This window comes from Rhinopithecus bieti, unplaced genomic scaffold (genome assembly GCF_001698545.2).
Source record: "Rhinopithecus bieti isolate Rb0 unplaced genomic scaffold, ASM169854v2 scaffold_1422, whole genome shotgun sequence".
NCBI classification, from domain to species: Eukaryota; Metazoa; Chordata; class Mammalia; order Primates; family Cercopithecidae; genus Rhinopithecus; species Rhinopithecus bieti.
The window spans coordinates 2672938-2680932 of NW_016803659.1; the positions used below are offsets into that span (position 1 = coordinate 2672938).

General features: G+C 35.3%; 1 pseudogene; it reads left to right on the top strand.

The window, feature by feature from the left end:
- The window catches only part of LOC108544471 (afadin- and alpha-actinin-binding protein-like), a 49104-nt pseudogene that overhangs the window by 4897 nt on the left and 36212 nt on the right, over nucleotides 1-7995 (top strand).

Below are 7995 nucleotides of genomic sequence, written 5' to 3' on the forward strand. Positions count from 1 at the left end.
TGCAAATCAAAACCACAATGAGATACCACCTCATGCCAGTTAGAACGGCGATTATTAAAATTCAGGAAACAATAGATGCTAGCGGGGCTGTAGAGAAATAGAAACACTTTTACACTGTTGGTGGGAGTGTAAATTAGTTCAACCATTGTGGAAGGTAGTGTGGCGATTCCTCAAGGATCTAGAACCAGAAATAACATTTGACCCAGCAATCCCCTTACAAGATATATACCCAAAGGATTATAAATCATTCTGCTACAAAGACATATGCGTATGTCTGTTTATTGCCACACTAGTCACAATAGCAAAGACTTGAAACCAACCCAAATGGCTATCAATGATTGACTGGATAAAGAATATATGGCACATATACACCGTGGAATACTATGCAGCCAAAGAAAAGAAGGAGATCGTGCCCTTTGTAGAGACATGGATGAAGCTGGAAGCCATCATTCTCAGCAAACTAACACAGGAACAGAAAACCAAGCACCACATGTTCTCACTGATAAGTGGCAGTTGAACAAGGAGAATTACATGGACACAGGGAGGGGAAAACATAGGGGTGGGGTTAAGGGGTGAGAGAACATTGGGACAAATACGTACTGGATGTGGAGCTTAAAATCTAGATGATGGGTTGATAGGTACAGCAAAACACCGTGACACATGTATACCTATGTAACAAACCTGCACATTCTGCACATGTATTCTGGAACTTAAAATAAATAAACAAACCAACAAATAAATAAATAAATAAATAAATAAATAAATAAATAACATGGTATGTGAAAAAATAAATTAGTTTAACTGTAAACACTCCTCCAAATGTTTCTAAAATGGCAATTTTATGTTTATAGGTTAAAATATTAGATAATGTGTTTTGGGCATATTTGTGATGTTAGAATAATTTATAACAGAAAAAATTGTAATTTTTACAACACTGTTTTAAAAGTACTTCATATAGTGCAAACTGCTTTGGGATTGTTGTATGATTAATCCTAACAGAGTATGATATCTGGGGAAAAAATGCAGATAAAATGCATTAAATAGAATGCTTCAAACAATTTGTTCTCATTCAATTGATTTTAGGCATCTAATTAGAATGTTACTCCATGATTTTTGGTAACTGAATATTTAAATATGTGAAATTGCCCTTAATAAAAATGTGTTGACTGATAGTCATATAGTAAATGCTTTATGGAATCCCTACTATGTGTCAAGAAATGAATCTCCTCTTCAAGGAACCTAATCTTGAGAAACATACTACTGGAGTTAATGCCCACCAAAAGTATTAGTGGAAACAAAATAGCAGGAAAAATAAATACATGGAGAAAAACAATCCTCACTGCTGCTCAAATACACTATGGTTTTATCATCTCATTGGGTGTATCTTACTGTCTCATTTAGAATAAAAGCCCATAGTGCTTTAACCACCTAGAGGGCACTATGTCATCTGGGTCCTCTTCACTTCTTGAGTCTTATTGTTTTTCTTAGCACTCTCCTTGTTCATCTTTCTGTAGCAACACTAATTTTCTAGTTGTTACCCAAATATATGAGGCCTTTTCCCACCCCAAGTCCTTTGCACTGGCCTTTCCTCTAAAAGCCATATATATTTTCCCCATGTGTCCCACCTCCACCTGTCCCACATTTCTCCTGAAATGCTACCATCTCAGGAGACTTATCCTAATCCACTCAGTATAAAATTAAACCAACCTGTAAACACTTCTTTGTGCACTCCAATCTCATTCCTCACATTTCATCTGCAGTATTTACTTTCTAACACATGTATTTCGCTTATATGTTTTACTTTTTTTCTATGCCAATACAAGCTAAAGTCTATGAAGCCAGAGGATTTTATCTTCCTTTTTGTCTCCTTTGTTCCTCAATATATCCTCAGTGTCTTGAAAAGTGCCAGGCACAAAAGAGATGTTCAATGAGCATTCATTGAATAAAATGTAAACATAAATAATACGAACTGAAAAGTTTTGATTGCATGAATGATAAAAGAAAGAACATAAAAACCTCAGAGCAGCTGGGCACGGTGGCTCACGCCTGTAATCCTAGCACTTTAGGAGGCCAAGGCAGGCGGATCACCTGACGTCAGGAGTTCAAGACCAGCCTGGCCAACATGGTGAAATCCCGTCTCTACTAAAAATACAAAAATTAGCTGGCTGTGGTGGCAAATGCCTGTAATCCTAGCTACTTGGGAGGCTGAGGCAGGAGAATTGTTTGAACCTGAGAGGCGGAGGTTGCAGTGAGCCAAGATTATGCCTCTGCCCTCCAGCCTTGGGCTACTGTCTAAAAAAAATAATGAAAAATAAAAATAAAAAATAAATAAAAAACCTCTGAGCTGGGTTAGGAGTAATTGTTTTCTAAAATAAATAAAAGCTTGGAAGGAGGGGCAGCCAGCGCAAGGTCCTGCATCCCACTGCACTTTTCCTGACTCTTCAATGTTGTGGGAGGTGAGCTAGGACACCCAGCAGCAACTGACTGCCACTTCTGATGGCTGTGTAGTTTTTAATATCCTGTCATTTATACTAAACAACCCTGTGTCTAGCTGATCTGTGTCTAGCTGCTGCTGATGATGATAGTTAATATTAATTATTTGTGTTCCATAAACCAAGCAGTGTGCTAAATATTTTATGTATTATCTCACTTAATCCTCAGGGGAAACGTAAGAAGAGATGCCCGCATAAAGAATGACAACAGGTGGACTACATGTTTCACTGCTGAGCTAATTCCTCAGGAATCCTGGAATTGCCATGAGAGACTGGCAATCTCTATAGTCAGTTACAAATGGCTATTACAAAGCCAGGTCTGTCTTCACAAAGCAAAAGTATTTATAAGTATAGCTCAGAAGCAAAGAATCACCATCAAGTTTATACTTCAAGGAAGTGCCATGTTCCTCAATAACTTTGTTTAAAAATGTGCACATTTTTTGTTGGTGCCTTCTGCATAAAAGATAATATTTTACAGATTATTTCTATCTTGATCAATAATTGACTACTTTTGGCTTTCCTCAATTATGTGAAAGATCCAAAGGTAAAGAGATAGAGAAAATTAAATATAGCAGCTCTTTTAAATTATATGAATGAACTAATACTACTTCAGTAGAAGAACCTTGTAGCTCAGGAAACACAGAACCTGAAACTGGGAGGTGACATGAACCACCTACAGAACTGCTACATGAAACTTATGAAACTGGAAACCTCCCAGAAGGAAATGATTGAGCTTCAGGAAAGAGAAGTTACAATGCAAGAACAGGAATTTGTATCAACTATTGAAATACAAGAAAGATGAGGTACAGAAATTACAAAATATTATTGCAAATTGAGCTATTCAGTATTATAATGATATAAAGAGAAATGAGTACTATTATAACAAACTGAGGGAACGTCTACATCAACTTTTATGAACAAAAAATAATTAAAAATAGCTTTAGACATTTTAAATAATGTGGGGAGAGCTGATGGAAAAAGAGGCCTCTGGAAAACTGGTGAGACAGAAGTCAAGAATTAGATGAAATGTATAAAATTATCTTGAATCATTATGAATATTGTCACAAACAATTTCTAATGGAAAATGTTGATAAAGAAGAAGTTTCTTCATCAAATGGAAAAGGAAATGGTTTTTCATCTTTCTTCTCAAAAGAAAGCTAGAGAAAGAGAAGATGGTAATACAGGAACTAACATCTCAGATCCTGAAGAAGATGCTGGGGAAATGAGCAGAGACAGTATCCAGGACCTTTCCTGTGAAACTGACAGAACAGCCTACAAAGAGCATCAGAAAACAATGGGGAATTTTGAAAAGTTACAGAGAAAAACTTGGTAGCCACGTTGCAAATGTACACTTAGAAAATTTAATGATGAAGATTTAATCTCAAAACAAGACCATAAACAGGAAGCTGAAAAACTCAAATTAGAAATTCAGAAATGTAAAGAAATGATTAAAACTCAGCAGCAACTTTTACAGCAACACCTCACTGCTGCTTGTGATGGTGACACCACTTCACTACTATAAGACTGTTATTCGGAAGAAAAGGAATGCCACAAAAAAAAGGGCCCCTTTTTAAAGAGCAAAAAAAAAATAATTTTCAGAGAGAAAGATGAAGTTTTGCAGAAGCCACTATTCACCTAGGTTTCGAGAGAAACGTGCTTGGAAAAAAAAAAAAAAAAAAAAAAAAAAAAAAAAAAACGAACCCGTTGGTTAAAGCAACAGCTTTTAGATATGACTACCATTGACTACCAGAACTCAAAAAATGTTAAACTTTTCAGTGTCTTCTGAGGAAGTTCTGATGAGCACAGTCTTACAGCACACTCCAGGCAATGGAAAGGAAACCTCAGAGTGTGCGTGATCGTCTCCAGTTTGCACGTCTAAACTTACTGAATCTCGGGAGGCTGAGGCAGGAGAATGGCGTGAACCCGGGAGGCGGAGCTTGCAGTGAGCTGAGATCCGGCCACAGCACTCCAGCCTGGGCGGCAGAGCGAGACTCCGTCTCAAAAAAAAAAAAAAAAAAAATTACTGAATCTCTTCTTGCTTCACCTTCTACTGAAGATTTCTTTTCAGATTCATTCCTGTGTATCTGAACATATTTCCATAAATATACTGAATATAACTCCTGAATAAACTGAACCAAATCATGTTGAAAGAAAATCTACAAACCAGAAATGAAGCATGACATCAAGACCTGCATCATAGGAAGATTACCATATTACATGCTCCCCGACCTACACAATTTCTCATGGAGAAAAAGATGACTCACCTTAGACATGGGGACTGGACTTTTTTTTCATTAACCTATTCACCACATTTCACTTCTAAGTTGAAGTCAAATATATCTACTAAGAGAAAAAAAAAAAAGAAATATAAAAATTGGGTAAAGTTTTGAATAGAAGCCGAGCCTTGCTATATAATTGCCCTGTAGATAATGAGAAGGCACCACAGCTAACGGGGAGGGTTGCATGGTTAGGTCTTTGCTTAAAACTTACCAGTATATTGGCTTTCAGGGGAGGACATTCAGAGGCAGGAAGACCTGTTACACCAAGGTGGCAGCAGAGAAGATTTGAATATATCTACAGAGTAACTAACAATTTAAATTTCTTGTGAAAAGCCATGTTTGCAAAAAACTTTACCACAGCAGAACTTGATCTATTCTTGCAGCCCATGGTACTGAGGATTTGAGGACTAATGAACAGTCTTGCGGCCCAAGAAGTAGAACTCTCTGTGGAATGCTATACTCCTTCATGAAGAAAATAATCTTGGAATAACCAAAATATTAATACTTTAGCACCCCTGTATATTCTGATTCATTGTCCAAAAAGAGCAATTTTAGCATCAATAGAGTCTATACCAGAGAGAGAACACTTTATTTACTAAATAATTACCAGTGAGAAATGTGTCTTTCCTTTTTCAATACTGAAGACATTTTGCAAAGGAAGGCCAGATATTTTGTAGAGTGCTAACACAATCTCACCAGTCATGCTTTTGCTTTCTTACAGGATAAGAGAGAGCATAAGAAAATAGGAAAATGCCAAGCAATAAAATCTAAGACATAAATAAATAATCCCTCTGAAAAGTGTCTTTATTTGGGCATTTCATATTCTGAGATTTAGACCTATGATGACTTACAAGCTTTGAGAAATAAAATATATATTCCTGCTTTATTTAGAAGCTGACACATATAGCCACTATACTGAGGACTATTCAACTAATATGTGGATGTCATGGAAATAAATATAGGTAGTGATTGCATGTTTTTATAGATAGTAATTGGATATTTTTAGTCACAATTTAAAGGTAAGGAATAATAAAACTGAATATTTTCATAACTTAGAATAAGAAATTGAAGGAGTTAAACTTTCTATATATCGAGAAAACAGAATGTAAATGATCTAGGTTTCCTCCACCCAGCCACAGTTTCAAAGTCTGGGCAAATGATTTGTATGCCCACAGTGAGAACTCCTAAGGGCACTGCTAGTCATTAAATGAGAATTCTTTAAAGTGTGTTCTGTAGTTAACTCAGTTTGAAAAATGATCGTACTTCATTTTCCTCTGGAGATTAACAACATACATTACACATTAAACTTTTTGAGAAATCATATAGGAGAAAGTCAATAAAAAATAAATTTTAACCTGTTTACATTTGCTTAATTAAGGTTTTTCAGATTTACTTGACAATGGAAACCTTTCGTCATGAAACATATTGCCCTCTTCAAGAAATTTGTGGAAAAATTGTACCCTGGATCATTATCTCGAGACAAAATTGTGTCTTTTTTGTTTTAAAATATCTAATATTGTTTACATTTGTGGTATTGAACATGTAACAATGAATAATAAACGTGTTTACTCAATATCATTTTTCAGTTTTTAGTTTCAGAAAGTGCAGTAATGTATAGTCAAGCAATAGATCAATATCTCTCTACTGTTCTAATTCAATATCTGCTTTTTGTTCGAATCACATTCCTTCTTTTTTTCTTTCTTCCTGAATACCTTCTCCCGTATCTTTTTCCCAAAAACAAAAAAAAAAAAATGACTGCCATTCAGACACTGCAAAGTCATAAAAAATTCTATTAGTTTTCAACGATAAAGTTATGCCTGATCACAGTGAAGATTTTAGAAGAAAAGTGATAGAAAATTTTCATTCATCTAAAAATGAATGACTAAATATTATAGAGTATCAGTGCTGAATAAGATAAATTACTGCCATCTTAGTATTTACAACTTAAATAATAAAAATAACAACAAATGCAGTTTAGATACAAATACATATATACAAATATAAATCCAAATACAGAGAGTTTTTAGTATTCTCAAAGTTATTTAATAAATTTCAGGTTTTATCATCATGACTACTATAGGAAGTGTGCATGTATTACAAACTATAAAACCAAGGCTGAGGGATGTTATCTTACCTTTCTATTTTTCACTCATTAGGAGAGAAAATAGAGGTACATAAATAATTTATGTGACTATACTTAAAATGGTTGCCTGGAAAAATCCCAGTTTACCCCTGTTTTCTTGCCATAATAGTCAATGTAATTCCTTTTGATTGTCAGTGTGCCCAATTTAGACAATAATGCATGTAGTCAGCTATACATCAACAACTAAATTGTTACTCAGTTGAGTATAAGGTGAGGATCATTGCATATTACAAGGAGTGAATACATTTTTCAAGAGATTTCTTTCTAATCCTCTAGTAGATCAGAGAGCATGCTAACTGTGTTCTGTCAAAAACAAAATGTTCACTCTAGGTCTATACTGGAAAAACATGGGACCCTCTAACTTGGGGTTAATCTGATTTAGAAGTGATTTTTACTGCTGAAATTCCTGATGAGATTGTGTGTGTATGTGTGTGTGTGTTGCTGTTCACATAACAGTCTTCTTCAAAGGCTAATCTGAAACTTCTCCATTTCATTAATGGAAAATATTAGATTATTTTAGCCTTCTCTTTTAAGAAGACACCATTGCAAAATAACACAATTTCCTTGATAAATGACAACTTGATTTCAGATATTTGAGGATGAAGTAAAGTTGCAAAGTTACTTACTCGATGTGAGCCCTACATAACTGGAGAGGATATTTTCTGTCACAGCTGAAGTGTTTCCATTTGATTTAGTAGTAGAAACTCAGCATGAGTAAGCCTTATGTTCCCTTACTCCAGACCCTCTTCTCCTGTCTCATAACTAGTAACAAAGTGAAGTGTTTTTTTTTTTATTTAATGATTTGTGCTTTTTTTTTTTTTAATTTTTTTATTATACTTTAAGTTCTAGGGTACATGTGCATAACGTGCAGGTTTGTTACATATGTATATTTGTGCCATGTTGGTGTGCTGCACCCATCAACTCGTCAGCACCCATCAATTCATCATTTATATCATGTATAACTCCCCAATGCAATCCCTCTCCCCTCCCCCCTCCCCATGATAGGCCCCAGTGTGTGATGTTCCCCTTCCCGAGTCCAAGTGATCTCATTGTTCAGTTCCCACCTATGAGTGAGAACATG